We start from the raw sequence: 26,407 nt of genomic DNA on the forward strand, positions 1-26,407 counted from the left end.
AAGGGCGGGCACGGAGAAATAACATCCGACTGGTAGGCGTCCTGGAGAAATGGGAGGGGATGGATCCAGTTCGACGAGTAGAAGCCTGGCTACAAGACCTGCTGCCGGAGGGCGCACTGTCGCCTCACTTTGTGGTGGAACGGTCTCACCGGGTGCCCACAAGGCCCCTCCTTACTGGCTCCAACCCCAGGCCTCTAATCTTCCGTGTCCTCAACTTCAGGGACCGCGATACGATCCAGCGGGAATCTAGGAAGCTTGGCGACATCCAGATAGATAACGTCACGGTGATGTTTTTTCCTGATTACACAGTACAGGTGCAAAGACAACGTCACTCCTTTTTAACAGTGAAGAGACGACTGCGACAGGCGGACATCAAATATTCGCTGCTCTTCCCCGCCAAGTTAAGAGTGGTGGCACAGGACAAAACACACTTCTTCACTAGCCCTGAGGAGGTCGAGGCCTGGCTAGATGGAGGAGTAGCTGATGCACCTCGGAGGGCACAAGGGACCACCACGACTTCGCGCACACGAGGATCGAGACGGCGCCATAGGCGCAGAACACCCACGCCCCCCCCCGCACCCAGGAGGCGCCAACACGCTCTCCACCAGCGGACCTGATCCTACAGGAACAACAGGATGCGCTATGCAGGGTCACGGAGATCAGCAGCTCCCCAACCCCGTCCATTGCCCCAAACGCCAGCCCGACCACGTTTCCGAGTGACGATGAGGCGATCTACAGCCTGCCGGACTCCCAACGGTCTACGGATCCCCCGGACGTCACGCCACAGACAGTGGACCTTCTCGGCTGAGAGGGACCCGAGGGCCTTCCTCCCCTGCGGCGCGGGGATGGCGCAACAGTGCTGGTGTTGTTCTGGCTTGCCCTGAGGTGAGCGACCTGCAGTATTGACTGATGCGGGGATTTTCCAGCCCTGAGGGGTCGACGACGAAGAGACACAGTGAGTAACGTTTTGATATGTACACATGGTCCTGTCCTCTACCCTGGTGAGACCGCCACTTCAGCTGTGACCACACGCCTGCTAGAGATTTCTGTTCTGGCCCCTCTGAAGACAAGGACTCCTTCTGAGCTCTCCCTCTGCTTTCTGACTTCGGACCCCCCGCCCCCCTTCTTGTTTCCAGCATCCTGGGCAGGCGGACTCATGGGCCTGCCTGTCAGTCACGGCCTCTCCTTTTCGGCCCGGGAGAGGCGACATTTCTCTCGTGGACACCATTGTACTTCAGACTTTTGTTGCATAAGCCACTTACTACCCCCTAGAACTGTAAAGTTTACTATAGCTTATTTGAGTGTTTGGATGGCGACATGTTGTGCAGCCGACCTTTTGCCATTATCTATAATGTTGCCTTTTCCTGGCTTTATATGTTCCTTTTCTCCCCTACCCTTAAGCACCTGTGGAGGTCACTGCGTATTTTGTTAATGACTGGATATGGTCTGGGGGCGAGGATGGGACCGGGGAACCTACGGGGAACCTCACCTGGAGGGCTGGACCTGGCTGGTGAGCGTGGGACTTGCATGAGTGGTGATTATGGCTGAAATCCGGATCTGTACTTGGAATGTCAGGGGCATGCACACACCAGCTAGACGGTATCAGATTTACTCCTATCTAAACGTCATAAGATAGATGTAGCGCTGCTCCAAGAAACACATCTGAATAAGGCGGAGGTGCGTGCTCTGCATCGTAGGTGGCGTGGAGAGCTCTATGCCACGGACTACTCCTCATATGCACGCGGTGCCCTATTGTGGGTCCGTCCTGGGACCCCCTGGGTGGTCACGGACACACATATAGATCCCGAAGGCAGGTACGTGGTGGCCCAGGGCAGGCTAGATGGGCAACAAGTGGTGCTAGTCTCCTTATATTCCCGAAACACAGACCAGAGCGGCTTCCTTGCACGCCTCTCTATGACAATGGCGACCTGGCATGCGGTCCCGTGGATACTGGGGGGTGACTACAATTGCGTATTAGACACGACACTTGACCGCTCCTCCCCGCCCCTAGCTGGCGCACCGACACACGGTGCCTCGAAGGCGCTGCTCGCGCAGTGGGATCTCCATGATGCTTGGCGAGCTCACAACCCCACAGCACAGGTGTACTCCTATTACTCTGGCGCGCACAACCTGCACGTACGCCTGGACAGATTCATGGTGTCCGCTGACCTTCTCCCACTTGTCACTGACACGCGATACATGGGACGCACTTATTCGGACCACAACCCACACTTCCTGACCATCACTTGGGAACGCCCACACCCACCCATTCCCACCTGGCGATTCCAACCGGCGCTGTGACTGGATGCGGCTTTCCGCGACTCCCTTCTCACGCAAACAACCCAATATTTCGAGGAGAATTCTGGTACGGCGTCCTCTCCCCAGGTTGAGTGGGACGCCTTTAAAGTCGTGATTCGTGGCCACTGTTTGGGCATGCAGGGACACATGCGGCGGCAGCTAGAGGGCGACCTAACGCGACTGGAAACCGGCCTGCTCGATCGGGAGCAAGACGCGGTCGGTGGCACAGCTGACCCGCTGACGGAGGCGCGTCCAGAACATGCACGCCTCCTGGAACGGCTACGCACTCTTAACTACGCTGCCCACTCGGCGCGGACACACTATCTGAGTGATAGGCCTGGCAAATTATTGGCATGTCTGATCTCACAGGAAGACCGGACGGCCCCGGTGGCAGCGATACACGTAGACGGGAGGGGCCTGCTATACTCACAGCGCCACATTCATGAAGCATTCACGACCCACTACGACGCTTTATATCGCTCCCAACTCCGCGACCCACACCCTGACATAGCAGGGTATCTTTCCCCCCCCCTGATGCCACAACTGACTATTGCACAACAAGACGAACTCGGGGCCTCGCTCACATCTGAGGAGCTCCGTGAAGCCATCTTTAATTTATCCAATGGCAAATCCCCCGGCCCGGATGGGTTACCGGCGGAATTTTACAAGGCTGGCTCAGACATTCTCATTCCGAAACTCCTAAAGGTGTACGCTGCGGCCGCAGAGGATTCCTCTGTTCCTCCCACGTTGAATGAAGCCAACCTGATATCCATACCTAAGCCCGGCAGGGATAATACACGGGTGGGCTCTTATCGCCCCTGGCCCTCCTGAACACGGACTATAAAATACTTGCTTCCACCCTAGCCTGGAGACTGGCCCCCCTGGTCCCCCTCCTGGTGCACCATGACCAGAATGGCTTTGTTCCAGCACGCCACACCTCTTATAATATCCGTCGTTTGTTCCGTGTACAGGAGTATGCCGTTCGTCACTGGCCTCGAGCAGGGTTTCTAGTGTTAGACCTCGAGAAAGCGTTTGACTCTGTTGAGTGGCCGTACTTGGGGTCGGTAATGGAGAAGTACAAACTGGGAGGCGGCTATGAGACCATGGTAGATCTACTTTACCGCAGACCCACGGTCCGGGTCCGCACCGGCAAATTGCTTTCTGACACCATCTGTGTGCGAAGAGGTACCAGACAGGGCTGCCCCCTTCGCCTCTGTTGTTCTCCTTGGCCATGGGACCCCTGGCCACGATCCTCCGGACGCAGGGAAATGAGTGGGGAATCCCAATGGCAGATGGACTTCATGTGGTCTCACTATACGCAGACGACCTGCTATAATATGTCCGAGATCTGACCAATGTCCCAGAATCTCTCACCGACAGTTTCCGAACTTTCGAAGACATGTTGGGATTGCGGGTCAACTGGTCCAAGTCGGGAGCCTATTCCTTCAGCCCGGATACGCCTGAAAGCGATATCCGCCTGGGCGGCGAAAGGCTGCAATGGTACCCCACTACATTCCGCTATCTGGGAATCCATATCTACTGGAACCCAGCAGATGTCCTGGAGGGGAACCTGATGAGAGCGATTGCTTCCATTCGTGCCCAAATCGGCTTTTGGAAGACCCTGCCCCTAAATGTGCCTAGTCGTGTGGCGCTGGCCAAGATGATAGTCCTACCATGGCTATTGTACTACTTCTCCAATATTCCCACATATGTCCCCAATAAAGTATTTCGGGAACTTAAGGTCCTGCTTCGCTGCCTTGTCTGGAACATGGGCCGGCCCCGCGTGGCACTGACTAAACTATACATGACCACTGCCTCGGGAGGCCTAGCGGTCCCCAACATGGAGCTGTACTACCTAGCGGCACAGCTACAGTGGGTGTCGGGATGGCTTGGTGGTAAAAACCTAGGAGACACTGCCTCGGATGCCACCGCCTGAACCCAGACGCAGGTCTGTGCATTGTTCCATCCTCTAGCTCGCCCCCCCTGTCCTGCTCAACTGCACCTAGCAGTGGCACGCAAGTGCTTCCTTCGATGCCTACGGCTCACCCGGGCAACGAAGCCATATGCCCCGATACTCCCTCTCCAAGGTGCCCCCGGGGCAACAGGAGCATTGACGGAGGCCCAACTGACCAGCTGGACACGGGCAGGAGTGGAAACGCTGGGTGACCTCTACGCTGACGGTGCGCTGCTTTCTTTTGCGGACCTCGCCGCAAGTACGGACCTCCCAGCCGGGTAATTCCTATTGCATGCATCCATTGTACGTATGCTGACCGCCTCCTGGCGCGATATGTCGGAGGAGTTGCCGATGCATCAATTCATGCAGTATTTACATGTCATGGGCAATGGCTACCATGTAATACACTGGCTGGCGCAAGCCCTGCTGGCCCACACGCAGCCTTCCACCTTACCGCTAAGGGAGAAGTGGGCAGCCGACAGAGGAAGGGACTGGACTGACAGGGAGTGGGCGATGGTATTAGTTGGGCCAACTAACATCCCACGCAATCCCCTTTTCAAGATCATCCAATTTCACATCCTACATTGAGCATATCTCACGCCCGACAAAATTAACAGATACTTCTCAATTACTGACACTGCCTGCCAGCGCTGTTCCCTGGTGGGAGCGGATCTCCTACATATGCTCTGGCACTGTCCCAACATTCAAACGTACTGGGATGAAGTCACAACAATACTCACACAATGCACCGACGAACAAGTGCCGCGAACGTGGGAAGCCTGTATCCTGGGGCTCTACAAACGCACGAAGCTGAACAAGGTGCTGGCACGGTTCTGGGATATGGGTCTAATCACAGCCAAACGCTTACTTACCAAACACTGGAAGCCCAGCAACCCCCCACATATCCGACACTGGCACACATCCTTCATTAATTGGGCACGGGCAGAGTACGGTGCTCCTACGGGAGGAAACAGCGGGCCTCCGGAAGTTCCCCATTGCACAGTTCTGGGACGATCTCCTTAAATCCTTTCAGCAAGCCTGCAGGGAACAAGACATAACTTGAGGTGACATGACCCACTGCTACCGAGCTGACGAGGGACACTGTGAGGCACCACAGCACTCACTCCCCCCCCCCCCCCCCTCTGGTCAGCACCGTACTCATGCCGATGCTAGCGCTCCTGCCTTTTCCCCACACCGCGCACGCTTGAGCCGCACCATACCTGCACCCATGTTCTCGCCCCTGATTGCCTACACCACACACCCCGCCGCTAACGATAGACGGACTTCTCCTCTATACCCTGTTGCGTTCCCCGCGCATCAGACCCTGACCATGCCCCTCGACACATGACCACTGCCCTGGCTGCACTCTGGACATATCGTTCGAGGGTCCCTACTTGGACCCCCCTCATGCTCACGAGGTGGCCCCGCCGCGTCCCGCCCCGAGACCACTGACCCCTTGCTGCGACTGCAAAGACCCCCCACCCCATAACACGCTGACAGGCGCTACCGTTCTCTTACTTCCCACCCTTTGTTATCCCACCATTATACTGGTTCATGTATTTGTTCATTCACCGGTCACGTTCCACGACCAGGCCTTTTATTGCTGTAGACAAAGACATTCTACATGCCGTGACAATGTTGCGGGACGTCACGTACCTGTTGACACAATGCACTCCCGATGCAATGACATGCCACAACCTTCTGCACACATGGCCGCGGACCACGGCTGGGACAGGTGCCCTCCGGCACCGGAGGCCCGAACCTGGGCGTTGCCTCTTACCTCTGACGTCCACACCTACGTGGCCGTCACTGGGGGGTTCCACACACATCAAGCCACCAGGCGTCTCGGCCTTGGCTGCAACAGTCACAACCTGACGTCACCGCCTATACGAGCCTACTCCCCTGCCTTAGTGAGCTATACCATTATACACCTGTTCACGTCGTAGCGACATCTCGAACACAGGATTTTCAGTCCCTCTATTACCTGTCCACACAGTACCTAACAAACATTGCTACTACTTGATATTCCTTGTGGATATGGACTGTTGCTCATATGGTGCAGATGCCGGAGATGCATTGATGTACCTACACTAACGAACGAAGAAAATGAAAAATCTACAGACCTACTTGTTTACCGTGCTGTGTATTATAAAATGTCTAAGAGTTCTATCTATACTACGCCGCCGGACCCCAGGGTTGTCGGCTGAATGGCTGTGTCATCTCGCCCATATTTCCTTTGATTGCCATCTTCCGCTGCCGGCCCCTGCGGGTTGTAGGCTATGCGCTGTGTGTAAACAAAACAAAATGTCTTGAACAATAAAGGTCTTTAAATATAATTTTTTTTTTAAAATGAAGCAACCCCTATCTTATAAACCAAATCCACGTTGTTCGGTGCATTTGTGCATAGCGACTCCAGGTCGCACAACAACCGCACATCAAAATTGAGGTCTGTGCCTAAATCTGCCTCTTAAGGACGTATGTAATACCCTTCGAGTCCCCAAACACTAGACCGCTCTTTTGGGTCTGTGCCATCATGTGGCACTAAGGGTGGCCGCCCTCTTAGGTGGCCACCTTCGGTGGCCCGGGACAGCCTGTCAGAGAAGACATCTTGATGATTCTAGTCGCGCACTGCCTCCGTTTTTCCAACAATCAGCATACCTTGGGGCAGCGCCACTTATGTTGCACACCATCCTACCTCTTGTCGCCCCTTAATAGGGCTGCTCAAAATATGTCACTAACTGGCCTGTGGGAGGTCGCGCCCTTTCAGTCCCTTTTGGCGCTTTCTTACTGACCCCAATTTCCTGTGTGGGGAGGAGTCCTCCCTAACTTGTGGTGACGTTTCGCCACAAAAAACATTTTTTCCAGGCCTTTGGTCGCCTCTTAATGCCCTCTTCGGGGGAGGCCTTTGCCAAAGCCCCTGTAACTAAGTATATTATACATAAGTCTAGTAAAATCAAAATGTCTTAGCCAGAGGTCGAAGTGGACAGGATCTGAGGGGCATGACTTGCTTTTAGAAATGGGGTCTCTGTTTGGCAGAGTATGTGCCCTGTCCTAGTGCAGACCCACAATCCTATTCAGGAACAGTAAGTTACAAACTAAAGATAACCCGTGCTCACCCCCTTGGCAGCTTGGCAACTTGGCACAGGGCCATCAGGCTTATCCCCACCTGAGGTAATGTGCAAAGTATTTGTACAAACACTCAGTAACACAGTGAAAACATGACAAAGTAAGTCCACATCAGTTTAGAACAATAGCCAATATTTATCTGAGTGAAATAAGACCAAAACAATAAAAATCCAATATACACAAGTCAAGTTATGAATTTTTAAAGATTGAATAAAATTGCAGTGTTTAGAAGTATATAGCTCCAACTGGGGCCATCTGGTCAGCTTGACTAGGACATATCCAAAAGTTCAGTTCGACCGGGATGGAGCGCGAGCCAGATACAGGAATCATGCAGATCCCCTTACAGTACCTTGGATGCGTCGGAAATCAAAAATGGTGCGTGGCACAGAGGAGATGGGGCATTGCGGATGCAGGTGATGTGTCGGTTCCTTAATGCAGTGCAGGGTCGTTGAAGCTTTGCCGCTCTGGGACAATGTGCTGCACAGAGAAGGTGAGGCATCTATTGCTTGTGCAGGACCTCAGTTCCTGTATACGATGCCATGTCAATGATGCGTTTATGTCAAACCGCAGGACCGACAGTGCTGCATGGGTCGAAAGTCACACAGGGCCATGGCTGCGTCTGAGTCGGAGCAGCGTATCACAAGTTTCGGTGAAGTGGTGCTCGAGACTCCCACAGCGGTGGTTCTTTGGATAAGCTACGTCGGCAAAGTTGGGGCTGCTTTGTAAGTCTTGGTTGTTGCATCGTGCACTCAGCAAACAGGAAGCACGGCTTTCGTGCTGGTCAAATGTCACAGTATTTTGCCGATTTCTAGCTGATGCTTGGAGTTGCGTCAGTTTCTTGCAGCACCCAATTCTCCTCCAGGGGCCCAGGGCTGGATTTGGCCCCACTTGGCCGAATAGGACTCACAGCAGAGGAGTCTAGGTGCTGGTTGCAAGATGCAAGTGAAGTCTTTGGTATCCCTGAGCCTTCAGTAATAGGAGGTAAGCTAAGTCAAGCCCTTGGGGAACATTAGAAAGCCGGGTGAGGAGAGTCTAGTCCTCTTAAACCCAGGCAAGAAGCACGCAGTGGGCCACATACAACACAGCAAAGCAAACAGCAAAGTATAAGTCCCTCCTGGTAGCACAACAACTCTTCTTCCTGGCAGAAGGGCCTCAGTCCAGAAGTGTTCTGAGTATATAGTGTCAGAGGTCCCATACTTACACCCATTTTAGCCTTTGAAGTAGGGAGACTTCAAAAAAAGGTCTTTGTAGTGCTCCAGACTCTGCCCCCATACTCACTGCAGGGGAAATGCAGTATTAGTGTGGGGACAGGGACAGCCCTATTCAGGTATAATTGTCAACTCTCCCACCCTAGCCCAGGAAGGCCCATCAGCCGAGTGATGGGCCATCAGGATATGCAAGGCACACCTCGGCTCCCTTTGTGTGTGACTGTCTAGAGTGAATTCACAAAGCCCAACTGTCATCCAACCATGACATTTATTCTAAGGACAGGCAGAGGCATATAATGGTTAAGTAAGAAAATGCTAACTTTCCAAAAGTAAGAAAAATATATATGAGACTGCACTCCTTCCCTTAATGTGAAACCATGCTTCGAAACCTCTTTTGTAAGTGCGTGCGTCCAGTGTCCGTGGATCACCCCAGATCACAGTCAATACTAATGTATTCAATAAGAGGTCTCGTCTCAAGCTCTACACTGTCGCACTGCAAAAAGTGGGAATCTATCCTGCTTGTGTGTTCCAGTAATCCAAGTACTCCAATATCAACTCTTGTAATCATAAACGTTTTGTGGGCCATTACTTCATCAATTTGCTGCTTCTTTACATCACAAAGGAGACAGTGTGATTGAATTTGCAATCTTTATTTGATACTTCCAATATCAACTGCATGCCACTCCAGGCTTTATACAACGGTACGAGCAGATCAATCAGTTTGAAGTTGACTTGATGTAAACCCCAATGCATTTCGAGCCCTCTTGGCTCTTCATCAGGGGTTGCTAAAACAAATATAATAAACAGCTTAACTAATCATGAAGCTATGCACAGTGTTTAGTGTTTTAAACAAACTGTCAATAACAAAAACCGCGTAACCACCTCCATATCCCTGAACGTGATACAACATAATTTAAATAATACTTATTTCTACCCCTGCACCTCACCCTGCTCTTCCCAGAACTGTAGTTACCCTACTGATACACTCGTCCTGACGCCATACCACAAAAGACCCTTTCCCCCTCTTGTTATCCTCGCATGTTCAACTACCACTCTGTTTGCCCTCATGCCCTCTCCCTCACTATTTTACCTTTAAACAAACATCACCACCAGCAATCTGACCTCCTCATACTGGTCTCTGTGAGTTAACTCGTTTCTCACTCTTCCTGGCTGTTAATCCGTAATTCCAGCTGCACTCACTCTCATGCTCTTAAATGATCGCGCTGCGTGATTCTAAACTAGAGCCTCGTGACTGTTTTCCCAGTGACTGCATAGAACTGTCTCTGCAACTATGGCAAAAAACTCCCTCTCCCATAATGCACCATCAAATTCATTTCCCCAGTAAATCTTTTGCTTATAAGTATAACAATGAGATTTGTTACTTCCCCAAACATCCTTGCTGTATCTAACTCATCTTATAGCGTAACATCATTACTGTGTCAAATCTAAATACATCAAACTCCATGATGCAACTCAGTGTTAATAATATGCTGAAAAAAGAAGAAAATATTGCAATTCCTCCAAATTACGTGCACCTAATTAATAATGTGATGAACTAAATACATTGCGTGTAAAACAAGTAACTTAAAATGAATACAAATACCAAGCTCCCACTTGTGGGACACCCCCGCGCCGCACGGCCACCAGCTGCTGCGTGTGCCCCCAGTGCCTGCCTCTGCCTCAGCGCCGGCCTCGCTGCCGCCCTGAGCGCTCTCCTTTGGTTTTCGCCCGTTTTTGTCAGTAATTTGTGCTTGTTTCTTCCTGTGCCCAAGATCGTGTGCTTACTGTTTTTTCCCCCGTTTTTGACTTGAATTGTTGCCTGTTTTTTTTTTTGTATGTGCCGTTTTCTCGTCGTGTTTTGAACTCCTCTGTACATTGTGCCTGTCTCCTTCCTGCTTCCCCGCCTACCTCGCCGCCCTCCGCTCCCGCTTCCCGCCACCGCCATTAGCCCCGCCCCTTTTCTCTTCTGTTTCCCTCCCCGCTCCCGCCTCCCAGCTGCTCCGCCCACCCGCGCACTTCGCCTTAAATGGCGACCGTGCGAACGCGCAGCGGTCACGCGCAGCGGGTGCGCCGAAGGCGCGCCAAAGGTAAGCCCGTCTGCGCCCGTCCGCGCCTGGACCGCGCCCAGTGCCAGGACCCCTGGCCCCCGAAGAGCCCGACCGACCCGCCTGACGTACTCCGCCGCCACCCTCACCGCTCTCAACACCGGCCGACTCCCAGAATGCCATCAAGCCACTCCACGACGTACCCACGGACCTTTCAGCTGCCACGCCTGCAAGTTCTCCTGCATCCGGACCAGCCTCGCACCAGCACCCGCCAAGTCGAACACCAGCAGCACCCACCTCAAGTGCATCCTGCTCAACACCCGCTCCGTCCACAGACACGCCATCGAACTCTGGAACCTCCTAGACGCCACAGCCCCTGACGTTGCCTTCCTCACGGAGACCTGGATGAACGCCTCCTCAGCGCCCGACATCGCCATCGCCATCCCAGAGGGCTACAAGATCGTCCGGAGGGACCGAAACGCCAACCAGATGGGAGGAGGCATCGCCATCATCCACAGGAACACCATCCGTCTCACGACCAGCACCGACAACACCCTGACCAGCGCCGAACACCTGCATTTCCAGATCCACACCAACCCGAACACCACCCTCAGAGGCACCCTGATCTACCGACCCCCTGGACCACGCACACAATTCAGCGAGGACATCGCCGACTTCGTCAGCCCGCATGCCCTCCCCTCCGCTGACTACATCCTCCTGGGAGACCTCAACTTCCATCTGGAGAACAACAACGACCGCAACACCAGCACCCTGCTCGACAACCTCGCCAACCTGGGACTCAAGCAACTGGTGTCCACCCCCACCCACCTCGCCGGACACACACTCGATGCAGTCTTCTCCTCCAGCACAGACATCGACTTCAGCCACGCCACAGAACTTCAATGGACGGACCACAGCTGCGTCCACTTCACCTTCAAGAGAACGACGACCCACCACCACCAACAACAGGCCGCCCGCAGAAGCTGGAACAAGATCACAGCAGACCAGCTCACCACCTCCCTGAGCCAGCACCCTCCTGCCAGCTCAGCAGACCCCAGCCAGGCCGCCGACAACCTCACGAAGTGGATCAGCAACTGCGCGGACGAACTCGCCCCACTGAGGACCCCGCCCAGCAGACCCGGCAGCAAGAAGGCCCCTTGGTTCACCGACGAACTCAAGAGCTCCAAGAAGAACTGCCGAGCCCTCGAGAAAGTCTGGAGAAGGGATCCGACACCGGACAACAGGACCTCCTTCAAGCTTGCCACCCGGAAACACCACCAGCTGATCCGCGCCGCCAAGAAAACAGCATTCAAGGACAGGCTGGACAACAACGCACACAACAGCAAGGAACTCTTCAACATCGTGAAAGAGCTCTCCAACCCCAGCGCAGGAAACAACGACATCACCCCATCGCAAGACCTCTGCAACTCCCTCGCCTCATACTTCCACAACAAGATCGCGGACATACACAACAGCTTCAACAACCAACCAACGCACACCATGACCGAACAACCACCCCCCACTTCCACCCTCCACGCCTGGACCCCGATCAGCACCGAAGACACCATCCGCACGATGAACTCCATCCACTCCGGATCTCCGACCGACCCCTGCCCTCACCACGTCTTCAACAAGGCCGACGCTGTCATCGCACCCCACCTGCGAGACATCATCAACACATCCTTCGACACCACCATCTTCCCTGAGAGCTGGAAACACGCCGAACTCAGCGCTCTACTCAAGAAACCAACAGCGGACCCCACCGACCTCAAGAACTACCGCCCCATCTCGCTCCTCCCGTTTCCAGCCAAAGTCATCGAGAAGACCGTCAACAAGCAGATGGCCGCCTTCCTCGAGACGAACGGATCCCTCGACCCCTCACAGTCCGGCTTCCGAGCCAACCACAGCACCGAGACCGCCCTCATCGCCGCCACCGATGACATCCGAGCCCTGATGGACAATGGAGAAACAGCGGCCCTCATCCTCCTAGACCTCTCCGCGGCATTCGACACGGTCTGCCACCGCACCCTAGTACGGCGCCTCAGCAACATCGGAATCCAGGACAAGGCGCTGGAATGGATCATCTCCTTCCTCGACGGAAGAACACAGAGAGTCCGCCTACCACCGTACAAGTCAGAGGCCTCCGAAGTCATCTGCGGCGTCCCTCAAGGATCATCTCTGAGCCCCACCCTCTTCAACGTCTACATGAGCCCCCTCGCGGCCATCGTACGCAAACACAACCTCAGCATAATCTCCTACGCCGACGACACCCAGCTGATCCTCTCCCTGACCAACGACCCCGCCGCCGCCAGAGCCAACCTGCACGAAGGGATGAAGGAGGTAGCCGAGTGGATGACGACCAGCCGCCTAAAACTGAACTCGGACAAGACGGAGGTCCTCATCCTGGGACCCTCACCCTCCGCCTGGGACGACTCCTGGTGGCCTCCCGCCCTGGGCACCGCACCCAAACCAACAGACCATGCACGCAACCTGGGCTTCATCCTGGACTCCTCCCTCTCCATGACCAGGCAAGTCAACAACGTCTCCTCGGCGTGCTTCAACACCCTACGCATGCTACGGAAAATCTTCTGGTGGATCCCCACCGAGACCAGGAGGACCGTCACCCAGGCCCTCGTCACCAGCCGACTGGACTACGGCAACGCCCTCTACGCCGGTACCACCGCCAAGCTCCAGAAGAGACTCCAGCGGATCCAGAACGCCTCAGCCAGACTCATCCTCGACATCCCACGAACCAGTCACATCTCCGGACATCTCAGAGACCTTCACTGGCTCCCCGTCAGCAAAAGAATCACCTTCCGCCTCCTCACCCACGCACACAAAGCCCTACACGACCAAGGCCCGAGCTACCTCAACAGCCGAGTCAACTTCTACGCTCCCAAACGCCACCTCCGATCAGCCAACCACGCCCTCGCCGCCGTCCCCCGCATCCGAAGAGCGACTACAGGAGGAAGGTCCTTCTCCTACCTGGCTGCCAAGACCTGGAACTCCCTCCCTCCCGACCTGCGCCTGACCCAAGACCACCTCTCCTTCAGGAGGAAGCTGAAGACCTGGCTGTTCGAGCAGTAGCGGCAACCCCCCCCCCCCCCCCCCCCCAGCGCCTTGAGACCCTACGGGTATGTAGCGCGCTTTACAAGTGTCATTGATTGATTGATTGATAATTATCACATGAATTAGCTTGAACTGTTCATACTAGATGTCCAATGATGATTATTCATTCCATTTCATCCAACCATGACTTTTATTCTAAGGACAGGCAGAGGCATAGAATGGTTAAGTAAGAAAATGCCAACTTTCCAAAAGTGGCATTTTCAGACCTACAATTAAAAAAACCATCTTTACTAAAAGATGAGTTTTCAAACTGTAGTCCAGAGACAACAAACTCCAAATTTCTACCTTTTCTGAATTGAAAGATACACTTGTAAGATGTTACAAAGCAGCTCCGATGCTAAACCTATGGGAGAGATAGGCCTTGCTGTACTGAAAATGAAAGTAGAAGTTTTACGCTACCAGCACATGTAAAACTTAAAAGCACATATCCTACCTTCTAACTACACTGCACCCTACCTATGGGGCTACCTAGGGCCTACCTTAGTGGTGCCTTTCATGTAATAAAAGGGAAGGTTTGGGCATGGCAAGTGGGTGAACTTGCGGGTCGAAATGGCAGTTTTCAAACTGCACACAGACTGCAGTGGCAGGCCTAAGACAGATTTGAAGGGCTACTCATGTGGGTAGGACGATCAGTGCTGCAGGCCCACTCATAGCATTTCCTTTACAGGGCCCAGGCACACACAGTGCAGTGTACTAGGGACTTATTAGAAAATCAAATATCCCAACCATAGAAAAACCAAATGCCATTACAGTTTAAACACAGAGCACATGCACTTTAACACTGGTCAGCAATGGCACAATATACAGAGTCCTAAAACCAGCAAAATGACTGGGGAAACAGGTCTAACAAGTGCCTACACTTTTTTATTTTAACAAAAACAGTTCCCCTATGTTTTGCTTACAGAAAACAGTCCCTGCGACAGTTAATTGCAACACTTGAGATGGCTCACATATAGTTGAAGAAAGGGAGTCTCCTGTGCTGTGATTCAGAGGGAGAGGCAACAAGAAGTGGCCTTGTTGCCAGGAAATGCCTTAAAGAAATATATATGTGGGCAATTGATAAATCTGCAAACGTAAAGGCTGCTCGTAAGCTGGTATTGGCTTTAATGGAGTCACTTGAAACTTGCTGACAACGTGTATTTTTCATGTTTTTATTTTTTTTAGAGGTATTGTAGGTGTGCTATTAACTAAGCTGTTAAGTGTGTGTTTTTAATGGACAATTCTATCTTATACAGTGCGTAATGCAGGTTTAAAATAATTACTTATATAGTCACAGTACTTTCACAGACTTTGAGATCGTTGAATTAAAAATACACAAGTGACTATTCCCCGATCACTAATCAGACTTCAATTCTGTGGTTCTATTGTTACACAGACATGTGCAGAGATTACATATGAAGTTAACCTGAAAGTGAAAGACAAAAAATATTTTTACTGAATATTTTGGAATTTTTTTAGCCAGACCTAAAAACGTGGAATGAATTACCTGTTTAACCCTTTAAATGCGGGTGAAATTTTCCCGCAGTGTGGGAAAATTTCATGCGTACACAAATCGGACGGCTCCCGGCCGTCCAACGCACACATCACCCGTGACGCTGGACGGCCAGGGTCCGTCCGACGCATCCAAAGGGTTAAGCATGGACCTGGCAAACATGAGAGCCTTTTGACTATGGAAATCTCAGGGCTGGTGAAAGGGTGCTCTTATGACACAGAGCAATTTGGTGCCTTTATTTCTAAGTGTTTGCTGCATCACGTCAGTCCTGGCTGTTAGCTGCGTTGAATGCTAGGATTTCTGAATCAATAGTATTGTATTGTATAGCATTGCAATTGCATTTATATAGCGCTTACTACCCCTGACGAGGCGTCAAATCGCTTTTTCGGCGAGTAGCACGCTACTGCGGTGCCCATAAAGGATTAGTGTTGAATTAGTATAGTGAAATATGAAAGTAATTTGAGTGGTGGATAGGTTAGTCAGGTATTTGGATTCAGAAGGGTAGCGGAAGGACAGAAGAGGGAAAAAGGTTTGCATTTATATAGCGCTTGTTACCCCTGATGGGGTGCTGAAGCGCTTTTTTGGCAAGTAGCACGCTAACAGCGCTGAAATAAAAACTACAAGTCCCAGAATGTAATCTGCTATTGGCTTAAAAACAAGGATCAGCTGAAGGGATGCCTTACGCTACAAGACCACTTAAAAGTTATGCATGGACACTGGGACAAGACATTTTTTTAAAACATGTTCCTGGTTGCCCACCTGGCAGTGTATCTCTTGCTCCCGAACTTCGTGGCCTCCACAGCAAACACAGCAGGTTGTGCCCTGCAGAATCTGAGGAGCCGCCCCCAGTCTCCCATATCTTGAAGACATTCCTTGGCCTGATTGGGGGCTGGCTGAAGGGTTAGGGGGCCCCGAAAAGGGGTGAGGGGTTTGTTACACCCCTGGCGTGATCAGCTGCCTTGGGAGCGCCTGACAATGTGTTGTTTTTCCCCGTAGCTAGCTCTGCCCTGGCTCCCGCTGCATGAGAAAGGACACCGTGTGCCAGAAGACGGGAAGTTCCGAGAACACTGGCTGTTTGTTTGCGACTCGCTAATCAGGACCATGTGAACGGCGGCCGCGCAGCAGGGAAAGGAGCAGGGGACGAGGCACGCTTCCCATGATTGCAGCGCAGGCTGTGGTGCGGCGTGAACGGGTGACGTCACGGACAGGGACGCCATGTTCTAGCCTCGGCCTTCCACGAATGTTGTAATCCGCTGTTTTTGTCAAGTTATTTTAAGGTTACTCTTCTTCGGGGGTCAACGAGAGGCAGAGACCATTTAGGCTGCATATTTAAAGATATCTACCCTTCTCTGTACTTACGCTCCTGGGTGGATTTAATGAAGTCTCATTATTGGCTTTGAATACTCAGCTGATGTAGCAATTGTGGGGATGCTAAAAGAGATATGTTTCTTGGCAGGTGCAGGAGTAGTGAAGTCACAAGAGCACTGGCCTTGGCGAAAGTCTGGAGGCTTCTTGAACACAGCGGTACACTGGAAAGGCAGGGGAAGAGGCATTTCACATTAGGCCCCCCAAACGATCGATGGCGGGGTGGGAGTCGAGTTGATGACTTGTCTGGTATCAGTTACGTTTCGTCGACTTTAAAATATGCCAGTTCGCCCAGACAGCAATGACGAGTCGTACATGCATTACATAGAATGTTTTGGAATCTGTCTAGTGAGACTCAGTTTGCGCGATAGTGCTGTAAATTCGCGTTGTATTCAGACCACAAACACGGGATGGGGCAGGATTGGAAATATACCTTGGCATAAAAATAAAAGTGGCCCCGAATATCAAATCAGATAGCTAAAAAAGTGACCGACGTTTGCAAACTGTGACCTTTTTGAACTTTAAAGACAAGCAATAGAGGTGTTTTATAAGGAACGTGGGAACGAATGTATGTGAAATGCTTGTGTTATAATATCAGGGACATCGACAGGAAAAACCAATATCCACAAAAGAATAAAACATGCCCACAGACAGACAAAAAACAGGTCCCCACACACACACTGACTATTCAGACCAGCCTATTGGGACTGCCTGATTGCCAATTCCAATTCCAAAAATTCTTTATTTCGACCATTTAGGCCATAAAAGATACAGTAAAATACAATACATACATTTAAAACACAGTATATTTACATATAAAAAGTCTCTACCGATCCAGCAGGGAATAGGAGGTGCAAGGTGGTAACAGTTCAAGGGGACATTTTCTTCCTAATTATCCACACAGCCATTAAAAATTTTGAAACAGCAAACACAATATTGCCCAGAGTATTAGTTTTCATGACCCTGTAAGCCTGTAAGTAATTCCTGAAGCCCAGGTTCCGACAGAGCGGTGCAATCCAGCGCTTCCTGGGTCTCTGGTAGGCATGGCATACGAACATTATATGTAGGTCATCTTCGTCCTGTGCTTTACAACATGGGCAAAGTTTGTCACCCCCTACAGACCATTTGCAAGTAAATACTTTGGTAGGGAGTGTACCGAACCTCCACTGCACAAACAATTTCCTCGCCAGGACCGGAAAGATAAAATCCATAAAAGGTTCGAAAACATAAGAATTTTTAGATTCCATAAAACGTGCCGTCAGGGTGCCACTAATACAAGCATTTTCCAGGTAGGACAAATTTTTGTTCTTATACAACTGGACCAGAGTTTTACGTGTAATCCTTTGGCAGCCCTGTGCTGGATCATCCCATAAGTCTGGCAAGTTCATACTGAGCAATTCCGTCTTGATAAAAGCCAGCCAGGGAATTTTGTTATTACCATTCAGGCTCATTACATGAGTAATGTCCTGTCTATAGTGGTGCAGTTCCTCAGTAGTCCATAACCGGTGCCAGAACTTCACAGGTTTTGACAGGAGATCTTCAGAAATGGAGGGAAGACCCATATCTAGTCTTAGGGGCAGAAGTGGCGTGCCTTGTGGGAGGCCAAGTAGGCGTCTTAAAAAATTATTTTCCACTCCTGCCAGGGCCTTCCCTGCTTTGTGTCCCCATAACTCGCTACCATACATGGCTGCTGCCTTGGCTTGGGACCTATATGTTTCCAGGGCCGGGCTTACAGGCTTAAAAGTGGACTTATTTGCCACCTTCAGCATTGCACCCGATAACTGAGACAGTTTTAGCCTGGATCTAGCTATCTGACAGTCCCATGAGAGATTTTCCTGGAGTGTTACCCCTAAGTATACGAAGGTCGAGACCCTCTCAAGACTGACTTCCCCCAGCGTAGGATTTGGTCTAGTCTTGGTTGGGGGATTGAAGATCATGAACTTGGTCTTTTCCGTGTTCACCTCCAACCCATGTTGGCGACAGAAAAGGCCAAAACCGTTCACGATCCTCTGAATCCCCATGGGGGATTTGGAAAGCAGGAGGGTATCGTCAGCAAACATTATTGCCGGGACCCTCCTGCCTGCCAGGAGCGGGGCATCGTTATCCTTAACGCTATCAAGATGTAGTATGACGCTATTGATGAAAAGACAGAACAGGGTCGGCGCCAAGACACAGCCCTGTCTGACTCCTCGATGGACCGGAAATCTGGACGAGAGCTTGCCCTCCCTCCCACACCTCACTTGTGCAAAGTTGTTCTCATGCAGCCTGATGGTAATGTTGAGTAACTGAGGGGGTACTCCTAGCTTTTGCAAAACCTCCCAAAGTTTCCTTCGAGGGACCAGGTCAAAGGCTGACCTCAGATCCACGAAGACCATGTACAGTCTTCCCCCCTCTAACGTCACCGTCTTCCAATAAAGGAGGAGGAGGCGGAAGATCTGGTCCATGGTCGACGTGTTCTTTCTGAAGCCAGCCTGGAGGGGGCTCATGATGTCATTGTCCTCCGCCCAATCCAACAGATGGTTAAGGATAAGGCGCGCGAAGACCTTTTGGGGTACATCTATTAGGCTAATAGGCCTGTAATTGGCCGGGAGCAGAGTGGACCCCTTCTTGTGAATCGGTACAATCTCTGCCCCCAGCCAAGACCCGGGGATTGCCATACCTCCTAGAATGGTGTTAAAAAGAATAAGGAGGTACGGACCCCAGATGTCCGGGTGGTGCCTAAAAAGATCCCCGGGTAGTTTATCCAAACCCGGGGCCTTCCCCAACGATAAATGCTCCAGAGCAGCCTCCACCTCCCCAAGGGATAGTTCCAGGGCAGGGTCCTGAGAGCCTGTGGGCACTGGCAGGGCTATGTCAGGGCAGGTACTGGGTTCTTGATAAAGTGCCCCAAAATAATCCTCCCAGACCGCGGGGGCAATATTGGGTTCAATTGCTTCCTTAAGTTCTCCCGTCCCATTGTTCACCAGGGCCCAGAATTTCCGGGAATCCCTGGCTTTTAGGGCGTCATGAAGGTCCTGCCAGTGGTTCCAATCCCACTCGGTCCTAGCATTTGCCATCACTGTTTTGTACTCCTTCCTGAGGTCACGTACCTTGGTCTTGTTTAGCCCCTCCTTAATTGCAGCAATAAGCTCGGATTTGGCTGCCCTGCAGGAGGAGGTATACCATGAGGGAACGTTGGTCTTTTTCTTCCGGGTTGGCACCACAGGATGAAATACCTCCGCCAGATCCCTTACTAATTCCTGGTGTATGGTGCCCAGTTTCTCGTTAAATTCTGGGATTCGTGGTTCATTTAAAAGCACGTCCACCTCCATAAGCCTTGGGAGTGCCAACTCGTATAACTTACTAATAGCATCTTCTGAGCTCACGAGCTTTCCCCACTTAACCCGCCGCCTATTTGTTGTAAGAAGCAGCTCCCCCCTGTCTTCCCCTCCATTTTCTGTGGTCAGGCCTACTGGAGGCAGGGGCTGCTGGATGGTTAGGCAAAGGGCATTGTGGTCACTATCTAGCCTATTTATTACCCTGAAGTCAAGGACTTTTGGCCAGAGAGTAATATCTATCATGATGTAATCTAGCCTCGACTCCTGTCCTCTTCTGTTGAAGGTGCACACTGAGGGGGTATCGGAGGGGGTACGACCATTGCAAGCCCTCAGTGCGAAGTTCAAGGTGAGGGCCATGAGTTGTAGGGCTAGTGGGGACCAGGCTTTAGGATGGGGTGAAGACGAGGGTGGAACCCCCCAATAGTCATCCTCGTCAGTTGTGGCTCCCTCCAGTAGGCCTTTCAAGGGTTCAAAATGACAATTAAAGTCTCCTCCCAGCACTACCTTGGAGTCTCCTGGCAGTTGACCCAGGAAGGAAGACAAATCGTTTAGGGTGGGGGATTCGTTTGGCGCGGCTACTGGTCGCGAGTAGACATTAACAATAGCCCACGGTGGTTTGCCAGGCCATGTGAGCAATACACACTGGATGTCCTGGGAAAACGTATGCACCTGTTCCGCCTGGCACCCAGTGTGACTCGCAATCCAGATTGCCAAGCCTCCTGACGGCCTCCCCTTCCCACTCCATTTTGCAGGAATTTCAAATATTTCGAACCCTGTCCTGGTTTGGGATTCCCTTGCCCATGTCTCCTGGAAAAGGAGAATATCACTGTTACCCAATAGTTGGTCCCACTCCGGTGTGCCTTCCTTATTTGTGATTCCTGCCACGTTCCAGGAGAGAATTCTCAACCCAGGATCTGGTAGTAGCGTACCTTGCCCTCCAGTGGGAGCTTGCGTGGTACCTATCGGTGGATAAGTGTCTGACAGAACAATGTTACAACCCGTGGTGGTGGGTGCGCCATCCACCTCCACCTCCTCAGATTGTAAACTATGGTCAGACCCATTGTTCGGTGGAAGCCCTTGTTGGCCCGGACTGTCATCCAGGATAACCGTTCGTTCTGTAACGATATCCTGTGGGCAGCATTTGGTTACAAGGGCAGCACTCAATCCCACCCGACTTTGCGCCTCACCCACCGGCTTTTCATGGATGAGAGGAATCTCCCCAGTTTGTGGTCAATCGACCTGGTCTAGGCAGGAAAATCTATTGTGATGTATGATATTAACCGGAACAGGTGGTAGGTAATGCCTTGGTCTATATTGTGAACCATCTACAGCAAAGCCTACTCTAGTCCACCCCTTCTCCCTCCCCACCTCCTTATTGCAAGCATTTGGGTAGAAGTGAGAGAGGGGTACTAATTCAATATTGGACTTGTCAGGCCTTACAAGCCAGTTGCAGATGTAGTTAGCAATATGTGGGCTTTTAAAACTTACAATGATGCAATCCCCCGCCCTGTTCTTTGGGGTAGGGCCAATCCATGGGATCCTCCTGACCATGAGAACCTCACCTCTCAGATTTGGAGGCAGCGGCCTATTAATACTAAGCCAACTTATGACCTTGTTGCGTAAAGAGTCCTGGGGCTCCCTTGTGTCACCTGTTAGCTCGGGTACTCCCATCATGATTGCTGTATATGGAACTGCTTCTGGGGGCAGATTAACCACCCTACGCCTGGCAAGGAGGGAAGTAGTATTACCAGTGGGGCCATTAATGGTATTCTCAACTCCCCTTAGTTGGGGAGCAGGAAGTGGCTTAGATCTCCTACGGGCCGGAACCGGGGGCCTAGGCATTGTAGCTGGCAGAGGGTGCGTTTGAGAGGCAAGCGCACCATTTGTACTCGGCGGGACCAAAATTGGAACCTGGGTCACCGCAGAAGACGATGATCTGTTCCCAGGTGGATCCCGAGGGACTAAAGGAACATTTGTAGCTAACAGAGGGCTGTTCTTTTTGTGAATGTTTTCCAAAGCCTTGAGTCTAGACTCTATGGCATCCAGTTTATCCGAAATGGGGGTTAACAAGTTCTTAAGGGTATCTACAAATGAATTTATTAACGTGTCAGTGCTATCGGAAGTAGCCCCACCAAATATAAACGGACCCGGGTGCAATGATAAGGCCGTGGATACTGGAGAGCCTGTATAATCCGTCCCAGACCCTGGTGAAATAAGCTCAGGGGAGGCCGAGATGTCTGTGCTGGCATCCAGATTGAGCTCAATTGAGTCCACTTTGGCCCTTTTTGCCGTCTTTGATTCCCCGGACCTTTTCCTTTTTGATGGTTGTTCCACTCCACTGTTCGCCTGCTCAGTGAGCAGGACAGCCTGACCCACTTCCTGCAAGTCAATTTCCGTATTGGCCGGAAGGGAAAGATTGTTAGTGGACCCAGTTGGCTGGGGGGAATCACTACCTCTCTGGGGGATTGATGGAGTTCTTAACTGCTGCAGGACCGACTCAATGGTCTGGTCAATGCTGTCCAATAATGACATATGAGTGACATCCAGTGGTATAGGCGTACTAGCATCCGTAATAGAAGTATCCCCGTTACCCAAAGCCACACTTTCAGGACCCAGCTCCAGGTGTGTTTCCGTAACTAACTGGCATTTGCTAGCTAGGGCACTCGCTTTGGGAAAGAATTTTTCCAGTGTACTTGAACACTGTTGGGCGGGCTTGCTCCTTAAAGCCCTGGTCGACATTTTGGAGTTAGTCGGGGAGGGGGTGGGGGACAGAGAGCGTCAGAGGGGTGGCCCAGTCCGGTCTCTACCGGCCTCTAACGGCCTAGAACGGCCCGCTCTTTGCCCGGTCTTCGCCCCGTTCTCCGCCCCGCGCGCGTCCCGCGATGCGCGTGCCCAGGGGCTCCTAAGTATAACAAGGGGGCGTGGCACTGGGAGGGGGCGCGGCGCGGCGGGAAGAGGAACCAGCTGACGGTGTTGTTCAGGAATGCTGGTCCTCGCAGTCCCGCTCGCCGCGCCTCTCACCTCCACTGCGGCCGGGTCCTCCTAGAAGCTGCTGCAGAATACACCCAAGACTTGTTGGCTCCCAGCTACTCCTGTAGCGAGCAAAAACGAACACCAAAGGACAGAGTCTGCTCTCGAGTGGCACCCGCGAAGCGGGGGCCGCGAGAGGTGATAAGGGCTCAAGCGAGGGGGCGTGGCACTGGGAGGGGGCGCGGCGCGGCGGGAAGAGGAACCAGCTGACGGTGTTGTTCAGGAATGCTGGTCCTCGCAGTCCCGCTCGCCGCGCCTCTCACCTCCACTGCGGCCGGGTCCTCCTAGAAGCTGCTGCAGAATACACCCAAGACTTGTTGGCTCCCAGCTACTCCTGTAGCGAGCAAAAACGAACACCAAAGGACAGAGTCTGCTCTCGAGTGCCTGATTGCGGTTTAAAGGCCAGTCCGACCCAAGTGAAAGTTCTCAGTATGTGCCTAGTGCCTGTATGCACATCGTCATTCGGATTGCCTGTCGAGCTAATCAGATTATCTGATTTCAAGAGAAAAACGCGCATCCTTTCTTTCTATTTTCTCTCACGTTTCCCAACCCTGTAGCCTCCAATTAGGTCAGCCTAACAGGTGTTCAATAATGCCAGGCCAATAATCGGCAAACGCGACCAGTGTTCTCAGCGGAAGGCCATCAGGGCTCAGCACACAGGGGTAACAAAGAGCACAGATAGCTGAGCTCGGGGTCAAGGCAGGTCAGGACTCTCTGCAAGAAGCAGGAAGCAACAACCCAGTAATGACTAATGTGTAACCCAGCTCTTGGGAGGAGCACAGCAAAGAGGACCTGAATTATAACAAAAACAGCGAGTTTGAAACTGCACCAGTTTAAGATTAAGGATGGACTGGCCCTACTAGGCATCCGACTTTCCCTGGTATTCTGGATGGGTTGGGGCCAGTTTTGTAGTAGTACACAGTCCTGCCAAGTGTCACTCATCAGGTGTGACACTCACGCTCACGCATTTCAGTGCGGTGTTGCGCATCACCGCACTGAAATGCATTGTCACGCATTTTGCCGACTTGCGCCTCCGGTGGCGCCTGTGCACGGCTCCTGCTGCTCCGAGTCCGAGAGACGTGCTGCAGCCAGTGCCAGCAGCTGCTCTTAGTTAATAAATAATCATGTATGTTGTAATAATGGCAGCTCTCAGCTTGTGGGCTGAGTGAGAGCGCGGCAGCGCTAGGCGGCTACAAAGTAACGATCCTCGGTGCTGGCTCCAGGTTGGCGCTGTAAGTTCCTGCCGCGCCAGGCTTAAGTTTGACACTCAGTAATTAATTACGACGGGCGGGGCCGCCCTCTCAGCACGATACTGGCTGACACTGCTAGGCACTCACTAGGGGCCGGGCGCCAACGTTGCCCGCCGCGGTATTCACTGAAGAGAGGACAAGTTTAATAGAGGAGCTGCACGGCCACACGAGGCGCGGGCGTACGAAGGTGGGTCAGACAGTGATGCCTCACATTTGTGGCCTAATTTTGCCTAATTTTGCGAGAACAGTGCCGAGACCGGACCAACACCGTGGCTGGAGGGGTGCTGCACTACAGTTTAGCAGCTATGAGATTTATGGGGCCGGAGCGAGTCATGCACCCACCGCGGCCGCTGCCAGGAGCCCCAAAGCGGGGCTGCATAAATAAAGTGAGGCCTGCCCTCCAAGGGTAGAAATATGTGGCCCCTTATCCTCACGCACATCCCAGTGTTAATAGGGCACCGCAGACCCGCCGCTTGTAACCCACCGAGCATCCCCGACTCAGCGGGACACAGGAGTACTTCACACCACTATGCACATGTCTGGGTCCGCATGGGACCACTCTACCTTCCACACAGCAGGACGCATCCCTTTGTTTGCGGGGCACTGCAGCCCCGCCCATCCACACACGCCCGAGAGCCGACGAGGCACGGCTGAGTCAGAAGGGACTTAGCCTGGGACATGTGTGTAGCTGATCAGGCTCGATCTGACAGACACGAAGGAAACATCTCGGGTCTGAGCAACAGCAGAGCTCAAAATGCAGGTGCACACTCTCTGCCTTTTCGGGACTTTCCTTCATTTCTTGCAGTGCATGCCCAGGCTGCATGCCCTGGCTGTACTGGCACACACCGTATTTTGGTATGCACAGCAATGCCCTTCCAATGTGTCTGGAATGTTTTACGGCATTTTTTAGGTCTCGCGACCTATCGATGCGCTTGCGCGAGAATTCAAGTAGCCAAAATCCTCATGAAACCACCAGCTTTTTGCTGGCGTTTTCATGAAGTTCACGTGAACCACGTGATCAAACACGAACGCGCATCAGCCTCCCTCCCTCGTAATTGCATTTGCCGCACAGCACATCAAAGGGCTTCGCCCAGCGTGCGCTCTGCGGCTTCTCGGCTTCTCCTCCCCTAATTATTCTTGGATGGCCGGCCGGCCGGCACACAGCCTTCCTTGCATTTCTCCTCCCCCTCCCCAGCCAGCTTCCCCCAGGCCGTGTTCCCTCATCCCTCGCACCCCCTCCTCCTTCAGGCCCCCACCATTTGCTTCCATTTGTTCTCTTTCCCTTTCACTCTGTATTGTCGTGTTCGTTCATCATTTTCCTTTCTCTCTAACTTTTCTTTGTCTGCGCCCAAACCCCTTTGTCATGTGCCTTCTGTATAAACGCTTCCCCCACCGCCCCAATATTACCGTACCCAGTAGCCCCCCCCCTCTTCATAGGGATTACATCTGATCCTTCCAGCACTGGAGATTTCCAGTCCGCGCTAGCGCCGTGCACACGCTGTACTCTGCTGCTGCCTGCGAGGTACAGTCTGTCCTGCCTCAGAGCACACTCGAGTCCGCTCTAGCGCCGTGCACACACTATACTCTGCTGCTGCCTGCGGGATACATTCTGTGCACTGTTTATTTTATTTATTTATGCGTTTTTTTATAGCGCGGACTTTACCCGAAGGCTTCAGAGCGCTTCACAATAGGAACAGTAATGATACATGAGGAGAAAATTACAAGTGAACAAATTACAAAAGCAAACGTTAAGTCACATGAAACAAAAGTGACAATTGTGAGCAAACAAAATACAAGAGGAGCAAACGGTGCAAAACAGGAGGAACAAGCATTGGCATTGCCAATATGTCTCGCTTGTGGGACCTTATAAGTATTTAGTTTTGCAGCACAATATCCTTGTTGCACCAATGATATTGTGCTGCAAAACTAAATACTTATAAGGTCCCACAAGCGAGACCTATTGGCAATGCCAATGCTTGTTTTACATGGATTACATTTGCAGCTGAAGCTTTTATTGTTTAACTGTGCGTAGTTTCATAAACAGTTCAAACATTTTCCCAATGCTTGTATTACAACGCCAACGCACTCTTACACCGTGTAAAAAACGGACTCCATGATACACCCTTACAAAGTCCTGGGCGATGCCTTAACTAAATAATTGTTCTAACTTGCATTAGTCGATTAATTCACTTA

At 52.0% G+C, this 26,407-nt stretch overlaps 1 long non-coding RNA gene across 1 annotated transcript in view; it reads right to left on the reverse strand.

Annotated features, from left to right (window-relative positions):
* Positions 1–16,330, reverse strand: part of LOC144753051 (uncharacterized) — an 85,423-nt gene extending 69,093 nt beyond the window's left edge. The window contains exon 1 of the long non-coding RNA XR_013594183.1: positions 16,012–16,330. This is a non-coding gene — a long non-coding RNA (uncharacterized LOC144753051). The remainder of the gene's footprint in view (positions 1–16,011) is intronic.
* Between the last annotated feature and the right edge of the window lie 10,077 nt (positions 16,331–26,407).

The sequence above is a fragment of the Lissotriton helveticus genome, chromosome 5_1 (genome assembly GCF_964261635.1).
Source record: "Lissotriton helveticus chromosome 5_1, aLisHel1.1, whole genome shotgun sequence".
Taxonomy (NCBI): domain Eukaryota; kingdom Metazoa; phylum Chordata; class Amphibia; order Caudata; family Salamandridae; genus Lissotriton; species Lissotriton helveticus.